The sequence below is a fragment of the Salarias fasciatus genome, chromosome 10 (genome assembly GCF_902148845.1).
Source record: "Salarias fasciatus chromosome 10, fSalaFa1.1, whole genome shotgun sequence".
NCBI classification, from domain to species: domain Eukaryota; kingdom Metazoa; phylum Chordata; class Actinopteri; order Blenniiformes; family Blenniidae; genus Salarias; species Salarias fasciatus.
The window spans coordinates 19977868-19992129 of record NC_043754.1 but is presented as its reverse complement, the minus strand read 5'-3'; the positions used below and the strand labels follow the sequence as shown (position 1 = coordinate 19992129).

At 42.3% G+C, this 14262-nt stretch overlaps 1 protein-coding gene across 5 annotated transcripts in view; it reads left to right on the top strand.

The window, feature by feature from the left end:
- The window catches only part of cadm1a (cell adhesion molecule 1a), a 396714-nt gene that overhangs the window by 179265 nt on the left and 203187 nt on the right, over window positions 1-14262 (top strand). The window lies entirely within an intron of this gene.

Genomic DNA, 14262 nt, shown 5'->3' with positions numbered 1-14262 from the left:
CGACTAGCATTGTAACACGCGGTCACTACTATATTCATGTTTCATGTGTTTGTAGCTAAGTGTTGCTGTTTCAATAATATTTTCCAGGCATATTTGTGACTTTTCCTCCATGTACCGAAAAAAAGTATGCAGATATTAAAGGGATACTTCAACATTTTGGCAAATTAGCCCATTTAGCGCAATTCCTTAGTCATTTCGAACAGCATACTTACTTTTTTTGTGAGGGCGAGCTGTTGTTTATCCAGAGGTGAGTCGGGGAAGGTTTTCGCGACGGAAACAATGGAAGTGAATGGTATTTTTGGTTCCCCTTGTCAAACTCATCAAATACACAATCCAACAACCCCAAAACACTTTGGTGGACACGTTATAATCCGCACATTCACTACGCTGTGAAATATTAATGCAAAATTACCAGATTGAGTTTTTTATGCGAAGATTGCTAAGACGGAACTACTTACTAAATATGGCGTCTGGGCGTAGTGATTTCAAAAGAAAAAGTAGTTCCCAGTATTTGCTTCAGTGTCGTAACGTTGGTGTTCCACAGCGTAGTGAATGTGCAGATTATAACGTTTCCATTAAAGTGTTTTTGGGGTTGTTGGATTGTGTATTTGATGAGTTTGATGAGGGGGAACAAAAATACCATCCACTTCCATTGTGTCCGTCCCGAAAACCTTCCCCAACTCACGTCTGGATAAACAATAGCTCGCCCTCACAAAAAAAAGTAAGTGTGCTGTTCGAAATGACTAAGGGATTGCGCTAAATGGGCCAATTTGCCAAAATGTTGAAGTATCGCTTTAAGTATTGACATTTTTCCAGTCAGAATTTGTATTCTTATGTGCATTTATTTATGTATGCATTTATTTATTTTTTTTTGTTATTTTCAGGGTGAACTTTTGCATGCATTATTCTGTATTATTATCCCATTCTATAGGAGGAAATCCTGTTAATTTTGCATCTGTGAGCCTTCTTCAGTCAAGGAGTGCAGTCTGGCATCATCTGGAGTGAATCACGGATGCCTCCATGACTGTCAATCCAGTTTCCTCAGATAAAAAGGAAACGTTTAGCAATCACGTCTGGAAGTTGGCAGCGGTCATGTCAAACACATCCTGTGGAGGAGTGAGTCGTATCCCTTGCAGAGCGAGGTTTTTTTTTTTTTTTTTTTTTTTGGGAAATCCTGGAGTACATTTCATTAGCTGTTTCGCCTTTAAGTGTGGTTATGTGTGTGCATAAATGCATCTCAGTGGGCGTATGAAGGGGGAGAAAAAAAAAAAGCACCCGGAGACAAAGCAGTTACTCAGGCAGAAAGAAACAACAAAAAAACAAAACAAAACTGTGCATTTGGGAGAAGAACAATTCCCTCTTGTTGTTGAAGGATGGTTTAATTCTTGGATTCAAGGCAGTGAAAAAAAAAAAAAAAAACATATTTAAGAAAATATTTCTAAAGAGCTGTTCACAGTAGTCAGAGAAAAAAAAAAAAAACAACAAAAACAAAACACATGACTCAGATGCTCGTCCCTGATCTTCCATGGAGTTGGAGCGTCCTCCTGTATCCCGGGGACTCTGCATGGTCATGAGTTATTTAGCGCCGGTGCATGCTCGCTCCTCCAACATGCCGAGCAGGGAAACTGTTGCCTTTACTGCGGCTGCTTTGCACTGAATCATTTTTTTTTTTTTTTTTCCCAAAATATCACACAGTATGGAAACAAGTCTGTAGGGCTGATGCATAAATCTCTTTGTAGCTTTATTACTAAAACCAAACAAAAGAGAGAATAATGCATCGCAATTCCTTTTGTCGGATTTATGGCGCTATCTGTGGGCACAGTTCGGCTTTATAAATCTTGATCTTCCCCGCACCTGATTTCAAGTCCACGCCTTCTGCCATCAATTCTGCTTAAATCAGATGTTCGCATACCGTTTTCTGCCCCCTCGTCGTCTGACCTCTGGGTGTCAAACAATGGAGAAGCAATTCAAGTCCCTGATTGTCTGCGTGGAAGCTGTGAGTCGAGGTCCTTCGAGCAGCGATAGCATATGATGATTTATATATGAATTCTCCCGGAAAGAGCTTCCACACAAATCAAATCAAAACAACGAGACAACTTCTGGAACACCTGCAAAGCAAAATGCAAAGTAGCACCCATACACTGCTGCCACAGGAATATTACGAGTCATTTTGTTGAGAAAAAGACCACAAACAATCCAGCTCTATGAAACCGCCGTCAAAGAATAGAACGCGTCAAGGAGACGCAACTCAAACAGCAGAACTGAATCTTCGGCGCCATTCACACACCGGATCAGATTAGACTGTAGAGTTGTACCTGATAAAGTCCCCACTGAGTGTAAACTCAGGTTTCTCAGTGGGTTACCAGGTGCAGGTGGGAAGAGAACAGAGGCAAAGATGTGTGTGACTTACTCCACCTATAGAAAATCTAATTTACAAACACCGCCTCCAAAGTTTTAACACTTCACACCTGGCGAGGCAGCCGTCAGACCGACGTTTGGCTTCATTTGGAGAATCCAAGGTGGAAGAGTTCAGATTTTTAAACACTTGAAAAAGTGCTGAACAGTGTGGTCGTGACCTGAACGTTAACAGTTTGATCCGTCCTGGTTTGGAGGATGAAAGGCCTGGGAGAAGGTGAACGAGGTGATCAACCCAGTCGCTGATCATGCTGTCAATTATCTGTAGTCGAAACATACCTTCAGCGCTTTCAAAGGAATTTTTGATCCATTTTGTATTAAGGCAATTTAAAACAACCAGTGAAGTTTAAATACATGTTTTGAGACTATGGAGAACATGGAAACTCCACACAGAAAGGCCTGGACCATCCATGAAATCATAATTATAAATAAAGCTTAAATGACATTGTTTTAACTTGTACTGCACTTTGCTAACTCTGTGTGCACGGTTGTTATATAGAGAAGGTCAGAGTTGCTTACAGCCTCACCTGACATTCTATATTTTATCACAATTTATGGGGAAAGGTTTCTGTCATTTATATTATTTAGACGGCCCGCTCCAGATGTTCTACACGGCAATAACTGTCAGCAGCACTGTGGGCTGAGGAGTGTTTTCTCTTTGGATCTCACGCCCAACATAATAAAGATTAAGGCCCCGCAATGGCGCATTGAATCGGATCCGTTGGTTTTGCAAAGGCAGCCGTTAGGAGTTGAGCCTTTACAGTTTTTTCCGCAGCAAACTGTGGCACTGCAACTGAGTAACACCCAGTGGAACGGCTCTCCTGGGCCGCCGCATAAAAGACCGCAGCAGCAGCTGTTCCACCATTTTGCTGCTTACCAGCTCGCAATGTTCTCCATCACCCTCCACCTCTCTCTCTCTCTCTCTCTCTGCTCTCCATCCCTCTCTCTCTCCGTCTCTCACCTGGGGGTGTGATTAGCAGAGTCAATTAGCACGCACTAATCAGGCTAAAACACAGACTGACAGATGTAGAATGCCAAAAATGACTCCTTTTTTTTTTTTTTTCCCCCACTAACTTTTTCTTTCCCCTAGTGATTTACTTAAATTAGCTGAGGGATTTTTGCCACAATTTATCATCAGACTAATTGTGTGCGTGTTCATGCATGTGTGTGTATGTATGTTGTTGGTAGTACTGCGTCTTGATTTGTCTCTGAAGTGTTGAATGCCGTTCGAGTCAGGAGGAGGAGACGTGTTCAGTCCTCAACATGGTCCTCCTGCTCCCTCCAGCTCAGTCTTCAGTCCACTCTCCGTCCACAGTGTTGTCCGTCACCATATGTTCACCTCATGCGTGCAACGATGGGCGCCGCTCAGTGCCTTTTGCTGAACATTTGGGTCGGCACGATTTCCACCCACCGGCGCAACCCGCAAAAGGATTTATTGCCGGGTAGCCACAATCCAACATGTGAACCTTGCAGGAAGGATGCTTAACTTCCTATTTGTTACAGTTAAGTTCACTACTGGCAGGAAGCAGGTTGCTGGCAACGTGAAGCTCCGTGTCTGAGACTTTTTCTGGCTGAAAGTGGAGCTGGCAGTGATGCAGATTACAGGCAACACATTCAAAAAGAAAAACAACACAAATGCCTGCATATCTAACCGGAAATGATAAAACAAGAAGAAGCCAGAGTAGCTGGAGACCGGCTTTTTTTTTTTTTAAATTTTCTTTCACTTTATAACCCCTAATCTTCTGTTCTGTTTTCTGACATGGCAGCGAGAACAGACAACCAATGTGTTTTTCTTTTCTTCCCTTCCACCCTTACAGTGTAGTTCTTTGATTAATATGCCACCTCTTCCACCTCAAGCAAGTTTAAAAAGCTTTCATTTCCAATTCATTTAATATGTGCAAGCTCAAAATGTGCATGCAAATCACCGAATGAAAAACCAACTTAATGTGAACAGCGGCGCTTGCAGTGGTAAGCAGGGCGCGGGAGCTGGAACACTTGTTCGGCGAGCCGGTTTGAAAGGATCTGAGCTTTATGACGTGGTGGACATGGTCAGCGACAACACTGACCATGTCCACCGTGCCGTAGCCACGTATTGCTGGGTGGATGCCGATTCCCAAAGTGCACAAAGAAAATCTTCCCTCTCGCCATCACTCCACCGTTGACGTTTCAACCGTCGATACAAAGCAGAGTGACTGTATGCTTTCATGTTGTTTACACCAAATTCTGGGTCTGCAACCTGAATGCAACCAGAAATCATTTTTTCCAATTTTCTGTTGTCCAGTGTTGGTGAGCGCGTGCAAACTGCAGCCTCAATTTCCCGTCTTTTCACTGACGGCTGTGACACTGACTGCTGTGCGGTCTTTGGGTGCCGGAGCCCATCAGCGTTGAGCTCAGGGATCACCGCCGTTTGCGCTCGGAGAAGGTTTTCTGCATGCCTTGGTTGTAGCCAGTGGTTATTTGAGTTACTGTTGCCTTTCTATCGTCTCTAACCAGTGTGGCTATTCTCCTCCGACATTTGGCATCAACAAGGCGTTTTGGAACAGAGAACTTCCTCTCGCTGGATATTTTCTCCTTTTCGGGCCATTCTCTGTAAACTCTAGAAATGGTTGTTTGTGAAAATCCCAGTAATCCAGCAGTTTGCTGGTGCCAGATGGGCTCATCTGAGCATTTCACAGTTTTATCCCTTTAAAGTCACTTAAATCACATTTCTGCCCCATTCCTCTGCATAGTTTACATTCCTAAATATGTCGACTTGCTGCAATGTGATTGTCTCATTGGCTAATTGCGTTCACAAACAGTTGAGAAGGTGTAGTTAATAAAGTGACCGGTGTTTGTAGCGTCGTACTCTCCATATTAGTTTAGTCTCACCCTACATTAGTGCCTGATTTTGACAAAGAGCAGAACCTTGTAGTCTCACTAATGACTTGAGTGAATTCACTCTCCATCTCAATCATATAGAATGACTTTATATCATTAAAAAAACAGCTTGTGTGTCTTCACTTTTTTTTCTTCAAGACACATTTCGGAAATCATTCATTCATTTTTAAGGCTCAGAAACTTTGTTCCTTCAAAGTTGAGGAGGCACATGTTTAATTTGGCTTTGAGAGTTTTGCGCTTTGTGGGAAGTTAATGCTTAAATGTGTTCTTGCAAAGCCATGTAATCCTTTGTGTGATCAGGAAGGCATGAGGTTCGACTGTTGGGGGAAATGATGTGGATTGGGTAATCCCCAAAGGTTTTACTGCACTTGGAAAATGAGAGACATTCTCTATGGTCTTTGCATGTGGTTAAATAATGAAGTCTTTTCTCCACACCACTCTGCTTTTTGCTTTATGAATTAATAAATATGTGGGAACTGTGTTTCATATGAATAGTTTGCAGTAACGAGGGACATTTGGGCATTTTAAAACATGAGGTCATCGTTGTATGCTGAAAAATAAAAAAAAAAAATCCTCACAGTAGGATACTTTTCCCCTTAAATTTTATTTCATGTAATATAGCCATTTTTGTGAAATATACTGTACATTCATATTGTATCAAAAGCTCATGATATTTTGTTGAAGAATAATTTTAAATACGCTGGATTATGTTTTCCAATCTACCGCTAGTGATATTCAGACCATAAGCAGTTACCAGTGGCGTTCACCTCCTACATCCCTGCATTTATCGTGGTTAAAGTCTCCTGTTCATATCAGGTTTTCCTTGACGATGATAATCTGTGCATGTGTGGTGTGAGAGTTTGAAAAACTATGTGCACATGGTCAAAAGAAAGGAAAAAAAAAAAAACTTGGACGGTTGTGCATCTGCAGAGTTGGAGGTGACTTACCGATGGTTAACTATAATGTTTATGCGGAAGGCCAAACATCAACATGAACCCAAAAAGAATCAGTCGGTTTTTTTTTAAATATCAGTGTGCCTCAACAGTGGAGGATTTTTTCTCTTTGTGTTACAAGGATATAAGTGCGTATACAAGTGCTTGTGGAAGGATATCTGGTGAAGAAATGTCCATGTTTATTACACTGTCTGCTACTAGAGAAGGAGAGAAAAATAAATAGTTCTCATAATGCAAAATTCACTCAAACAGAGATCTTCATCAGCCGTCTACATAGTGGCCGTGACATGTTTTGGCTTATATACAATATTTTATGTCTTTGAAGGAAATATAACAGAAAAATGTCTATTCAAATAGCCTTCATGCTCAGCTACCATGCAGACAGTGTTGGTATTGGCATTGATGGTCGCGAACACGATTGTTTATGGATGGCAGTGGCAAGGTCACCCCCCTCCACTGTGGCTTGTTCATGTTTAAAATAAAAATATGAATTCATGAAGCTGTATATCTTACTCATATGTAATACCCACAATGCAGTGTTAAATAACTGTACAGACTTTCATTTGGACGGAGGCTCTGCTGCACAGATAACCAAAACCATTCAACTAAATCTTTCAGCGAAAAGAAACGTACACAATAAAGCTATTGAAGCAAGTATAACACTGGTTAAAAACAAAGAACACAGCCCGTACATCTCACTGGTTTACCAGTTTTCTGCTCATTAATGAACTCTACTGACAGAGGAATGAATGAGTGTTTGTACAAGCTTTCCCTGCCTGACATCTTTTTACCGTACAGTACTAATACAAATGCAAAGGTCACAGCAGAAATGCAAAATCAGAGGCTTATAGTACTGATTCAAAAGCCACAACATGAATGCAAAAGAAATGTGACTTTTTTTTTCTTTGTGGCAGCTCTCCTGACTTACTGTGAAAACTACAGAATTAAGTGAAAAAAAAAAAAAACTCAACATTCACACTTTTGGATGGAATTGCATCTGGACTTGTTCATATCCTGTCCTGGTCTTCTGTGTCAAATGTCCAGATTACTCACTGCGATCCACACAGTCATGTTTTGAAACATGCCTGATCAAGTCACCGTAATGACAAAGTGTCAAATTCACAGGACTGACCGGCCTCCGAGCCGGCGCTTCCCTCAATCCTGACTGATAAAGACATCAGTTGTGCCTTGTCACTACGCTGCAGTGCAACAAAACAATTTGCCTTGGCTTAAGGTCTCTAGCTTTTGTCATTTCATAACGCATGGGCGGGGAAGATGGGAGTCGCTGTCTGACAGCTGTAGACTTTCTGCTAACAGTGGAGCTCCCCCTTCAACAAGTTTCTTTTAAGATGAAAGCCCTGCATGCTTTTATCCCACTTCCATATTTGATATACAGGCAGGGGTTGTGGCTCTGTTCTTCTCTCAAAGTGATGTTGTGTCATTTGATCTCAGCAGATAGGAAGACATCTGAGGCCTGATTGGGTTTAAAAAAAAAAAAAGAAAAAAAAATCTGTGACAAGCGCATTTTGACAGTGTGCTAAAATATGTGCCATCCCGCTTTGAAGAGACAATTAACATGGGAGCCAATTGCTGTTGCCTTTTCGTCTTCTTGGTCCTGTCACAACACTGGCCTGACATCTTTTTGTAGTGTAGCGCTCAATTAGCATTACCCCGACTTGAGAAATGGTGTAAAAGATCCGGATTCTGTATCACTCCGTCAAGACACCTCAGAGGCTGCGGTTGAGGACACACTATATGATGTAAATTGAAGGCAATATGATATTCTTTTGGCAAAAATACTTCTGGTGAATCTCCCCGTTTCCCATCCAGGCGATACAATTAACCCCATGACTCACTGATAACTTGCTTCTAAATTGGTCCAAAGCGGAAAACTCATTTGGTTGAAAGTATTTGTCCCTGAAGCCAGGGCCAGCGTCAGTGACACGGGAGGAAAGTAGGGTAAAGTTAAGAACATCAAATCTAAAAAGGAGGACATTTTCTATTCTCCCCATTAATTAGCTCGTGCCCACATATCCAGTCTCACCTAAAAGTTTCTAAATCTGTGAATTGGCCTCATTAGAGGAATAGAGTGTTGCAGTCAGGGATGTGTGATCAATAGCCCAAACGGAGAGTAGCCCCATGCTGATCACTTGCTAAATCCTACTTCTGATAGGGGTTGTTGTTCAGCACCAGCAGAGCTAACTCAGTTGATTAAATATCCACCTCCCTACCCTCCTTTTTTCCTCCCATCTCTGCAGGCCTGAGTGATTGCCTGAGATGGAAAGGAGGGCTTATGGAGGGAGAGAGACTGATGGAGGAATAAAGGGAGGGCAGCAAAGGGGAAAGATCAATTGTGGATTTAGCTGAGAGCACAACTTGCCAAGTGCATGCAACTCACGACAGATAATATGATTATCTCGGGAGGGGAAAAAAAACAAAACAAAACAAAGAACCTTCACCTCGCTGCATTATGCAAAGGAAGATGTAAGAGGAGGCTCGTCGTCTATGGAGGCTTTAATTCAGCAATATTTACTGAATGCCATGCTCATTTTTTTTATCTCTGCCACCAGCTTAAGGAATATTAATAAATAAATCAGAAACTAATACCATAGTCCAGGGTGTATTATATGTTGGGGCTGACAAGAAGCTCTCTAATGCAGCGGAATTGTGCACTATTTGTCAGTGGGAGTGAAAAATATGAGGAGCTGGCACATCAATCAAGGTTGCCATTTCAACGTGGCAGTATTGAACAGCGTGGATTAGCCACCCACAGCGGAGAATCAGCAAGGGACAAATAAATGCATGATGATGATTTTTTTTTTTTTCTTCTCTTTTTCATCGCCCCTCTGTCTTTTGTCCATTCTGTCACTGAGTGCTTCAAAGTAATTATCAGCTGATGAATGGAAGTTGTTTTTTTTTGTAAGCTCCCTCAGTGCTTTCTAGCAGTTTGCTCGATACTACAAGTTTTTTTTATTGCAAACTCACAGATAAAACATGTATTGCTTTCACTCGTTTGCAGTGTTGTGAAGGTTGACTGTCGCTGATGTATAGAAGCACAGGCCCAGTGGTGAAAGCGACCGGTGGATTATCTAAACCACTTCAGTTGGAAACAGAAAGTGCATGACTGTCACAATACCCACCAATCAATCCTTCTCCTTTACCTGTCTTCCTCAGAGAGAGTGCTGACCAGTAGCCTTTGCTGATGAATTAAAGCTCATTGCATCAAATGGTCATAAAGTCGTCAAGCAACAACTTGAAAATGTCACTGAAAATCATGGTTATCTACACCAGAATGAGTTGGCAGAGCTTTCTTTTTGGCCGTTCACTCTGGCAAATTTGTTGAAGTAAGTGGTTTGAAGAAACTTCAGCGAGGAGGGTCCCTTTAGCTCGTCTGGACGCTCTGTGCACTCAAGACCCGCCAGACTCCCCGCGTTGTTTTTTCTCGGTGACACCAGCGAGTAAAACGTTGGAAGGTCCCCATGGTAGCCCTTCCAGAATCCAAGTTTGATCCAATCCCTGCCTGCTCTGGCGTTTTTCTTTGACAGCTCTTGGCCCTTTGCTGACAGAGGAGACATTTAGAGTCACCAAATATTATACTCCTGCTGAGGGCAAGTAGGTGAGAGCAGAATATAGACTTGTGTCTGGACATGCTGTCTCTAGCCCGGTCTCTGGCTGTCTCTCTTTCTCTCACGTAAAGGAAATGGAGGCTGCTCACTGGAGATAAGCCGCTCCTCGCCTGCGAATCGCAACTGCCACTGTCAATATGCAGCGGCATTTCGGTATCCATTTCTCCGTGTCTTGTCATTGGCAGAAGTGACAGGTAGATTGGATGCAAGACCTGCTAGCTGGGACGGGTCAGCGGCTTGGGCATCTGAGGACTGGAACGCTGGTGTCAGCCCGCTAGCCATTGGCATTCACACATACAGCTCAATGTGCACTGAGAATGGGCCTGTGAAGAAAGACGGGCCTGAATGCACATATTTCCACCGTGTGCTGGCAGAAATCAGGGGAAGGTAAAAAATGTGTTGGCCAGTTGATTGGCAAACAGTTTGTTTTCCTTTAGTTTTCTCAATGTCACAATACACTCAGTCTGTACCGTTGCATTTCACTTCCTGACAGTAGATGTTGCACATTACTGCTAGTTGTAATAGTGAATATAAACGAGCAGAGGTCCTCCTTAAAATCAACAATGAATTCATGCCGAATGTACTCGTTTAACAAACAAAAAAGAAAAAGAAAAAAAATGTTATTGTTCAAAGAAAAAAAATACATGATGTTCAATCTATTCCAGCTTTAATTTTAAGTATCTTCACAGTATTGTGAAAGTTTTATTCATTTATTATTATTATTTTTTTTTATTCAATCCTGTTTTATTTGGCATACATGTCAGTCAGATTAGATGTAATACAAGTTCAAATCTATGTGAACATTTGATAAAATTGTAAGAAACACAGCATGCAAAATGAAAATATATATTTTTATATTTTTTGAGACCGGAAAATTACACTGAAGTAACCCAAATGTATTAAAAAATATATATTTTAGCGCAGGATTAAAAATAAAACTCCACTTGGCACCATGCTGCCAATGCATGATCATTATATACATTTTACATGGAAGTTTGGCACCAAGATGTAACCTTGAAAAGTCACATAACCCGTATGAGGAGGGACTGAGTGGTCTATCTGTATGCTGGACGGTGGCCTGACAGCCAAGGCAGCTGTTAGACGTGAGCATGCAAAGTCTTTGAGGAATGCGAGTCCTTTTCAATTCTGCAAAACCAATTGATCATGCATCAGTGGTGTGTTCGTCTAAAGGTGGACAGTCACGGGACCGACACCTATTATCATGCAATCTTGAAATGTTCATGTTGCCTCCAGTTTTCACTGGCATGTCAATTTCTCAGATAAGAAGACTTGCATTCACATCCCAATGAGATTAAAAAAAAAACAGCCAAAATAATGCAGCATTAATCATTTTGTTGAGTGTAAATAGATGAATGAATATACCTGGTTAATTTATTCCCAGATAGTGTTCAATTTACAGCGTTAATGACTCTGTAGCATATTAACACCAGTTTTGCGTAATGGTAGAAAGCGGTGTGATAAATGAGGCCCATTTTATTTAAACAGCACACCTACGAGGCAGCAGCCAATTACCCTTGTGGGCCCACGAGCAGGAATGTGGTCCTCAATATGTTTTGACAGCGCAGCGCTATATCATAGTTAGCCCCGCAGACACACTCGTCAGCCTCACACTTGATCCTGAACACAAAAGCTGTCAGACAGGTCAGAGGCTCGGAGGGGAAGGGGGGAGGGTTGACATTGTCTGCAAAACACAGCCACATCGCCCAACAAATGGGATAGGAGTTTGATGTGGTGGCGGTGGTGGTGGGCTGGATGTGTGAGCAGGCAGGAGGAGGGGGGTCCTGAAAGGCTCCTCGCCTGTGTTGTGTTGTGACATTATAAGGCTCACAAAGGTGTGGTGGCAAGAAACTGCACTCCTAAAAAAAGGATGCAGGAGCCCGGAGAAAATAACACTTTCGTGGATAGCCCCATGTCTTTACTGCTTGTATTTTTGCTAAAAAGACACACCTGGAATAGCATTCCTAAAAAAAAAAAGAAAAAGAAAAAAAAGCTTTGTGTTTATTCCTCTTTGCCCTCAAACCCTGAATCAGACAGAACATTGCAATGGCTTTCTTCCCCATTTATTAGGTAGTGCAAAGTTACTTTACCCCTTTTGTCACCTGTTTCCAACATGTGAACTGTGGATCTGATGTAACTATTAGTTATTAACATCATCTTCATTATTCATATGAACTTTGTATCAAAAGATCTAAACAAGGAACTGTGTGGGATTACACTCATATAAATAGATGCAGTGAAATGTATCTATTAAAAGGTTTAGTATATATGGCAGCAGTAACACATCTTTAATGTAACAATAATTGGTAGTCTGCCCCATTTGAGCTTCATTGAGTCACATTAAACACTTTTTAAAGGCATAGAAAAGTGCAACGTACCACTGAAATGTCATTTACGAAGAACTCATAAATGAATTCATGCCTGAATTCATGTCAGAAACTCATGATGATGCATGTTGTCCGTTCGAGTTCACGTTGCTGTAGCTACATGTATGGAGGCAGACTGCACCTTGGTCAGGTTACCAGTCCTTCACAGGGCAAACACAGGGACACACACAGTCACACAAACAACACCATTACACTGAGGAATGACTCAAAGTTACCAAATTAACCTCAAATGTCACTAGATCTGAGTGCCCAGAGAAAAGCACAGGAGTTGAATATACAACGGGTGGCTCCAAAATCAGGACTCAAATCAGTAGTTTCAAGTGGAGGAAGGGTGCTAAAAACCTTTCTCGCATGCAGCTCGGGATAACACAACCAAGCCTTCATGAAAATCCTTCAAATGATGCCGTCCTGATCAACGCCGCTGCCAACCACACCTTGAAACATGACGCTATGGTCACAAAACTGAACATTATTCTCCAAAAGTCATTTTGGAAATCTGTTTCTTATGGTATTTGACTGCTTCATGTCTACTTAATGTTTGTACATTGGCGCCCGAGTGTCCCTTTGCTCTGTTTGGATACATAAACTGCTCTGCCTCATGAGGTATCTGACGCTAACTAGCTGTGACAGGTCCAACTTAAGGTCAGCCAAGGAGACCTCGTGCCCGAGGCAGGGGGAATGGAACAACTGTTCACGTGGAAAGCATGTAACCGCGTGTGTATGTGTACAATCACCTGCGGGGAAGCAAAGCATCATCCATGAACTCCCCGGCTCGAGTCAAAGCGACAGGTGCAAGTGCGTCATGAACCATGTTTCCCTCTCTCTCTCTCTCTCTCTCTCTCTCTCTCGCTCCCTCTCTCGTTTATTCAAGTACAAGTTGTCAATCTTTTGATGGTTTCCAGTTCTTTGACAAGCTGGCAATTCAAAATATTCTGTCTGGTCATTGCAAAGCATCTGTTGGGTGTCATTTGTGACAGTTGATTGATTTAGTGAGTTTTCATGTTCACTGTCGTTTTGTAGCGTGTCAGCTTGCTGTGTAGAGAAAGTCATCGGATTCTATGAGGCACATTTGACACATGTCCAACCAAATATATATTGATATTTGAAATTGAAATCTACAAATTGCACATTTCTTGGAATATGTTTTTGTTGTGGTGAATTCGGTTGGTGCAACAGAAACAAGTCCCTGATGTATTTGGTGAATGTAGTGGATATGGCTACAATCTGCAGTTTTTACAACCAAACCTGCCTCCTGGCCAAAGGAAAGGTCAGTTCTGTGGTTGGAGTTGATATAGCTGGCTAAAGAACCTTAAAGAAACTGCCTGTGCACTGCATGGTGAAGTAAAGAACAAGCTAAATGATTTATTTAAAGGGTGCTGGGCTCCCAGGTCAGGAGGGCAGGAGGTGGTGTTTCTGCTTTTTGCTGAAGCTGTTGTCCTTCTGGCTCCGTCGTACGAGCGCCTCCAGGATGCACTCCAGCGCTTCATGGTGCGGTGTGAAAGGTTTAGGGTGCAGATCAGCAAATCCAAGTGTGAGTTCATGGTTTCCTCATGGGAAAAAGACGGCATGCTCTCTGTAGGTACTGGGAAGAACTGTCCCCGGGTGGAAGAGTTCAAGTATCAATTTTTTGTTCACAAATGATGGGAGGAAGGGCGATGAAACCAGCCGTAGGTTTCAGTGAATGAAAATCTGAGCTTTAAAGTAAAGGTCTTTGTTTCCCAGCCAGTCTAACCTCTTACCTGTGGCCTTGATCTTTTAGTGAAAACTGAAATGGGTGCAGGTGTGCGACATGAGTTTTCTCTTCCATAGTAGCAACTGGTCACTCACTCGATGGTACAAAGTGCTCGGCCTTCTGGGAGAAACACATATTTCAGCCGTGTGAGGCGGTTCGGGCATCTTATCACAATGTCCCATGATCCCATTAGAGGTGTTCTCAGCACGTCCAGCTGGGAGGAGACCTGAGGGTCGGCCTGGAGCCGCTGGTGG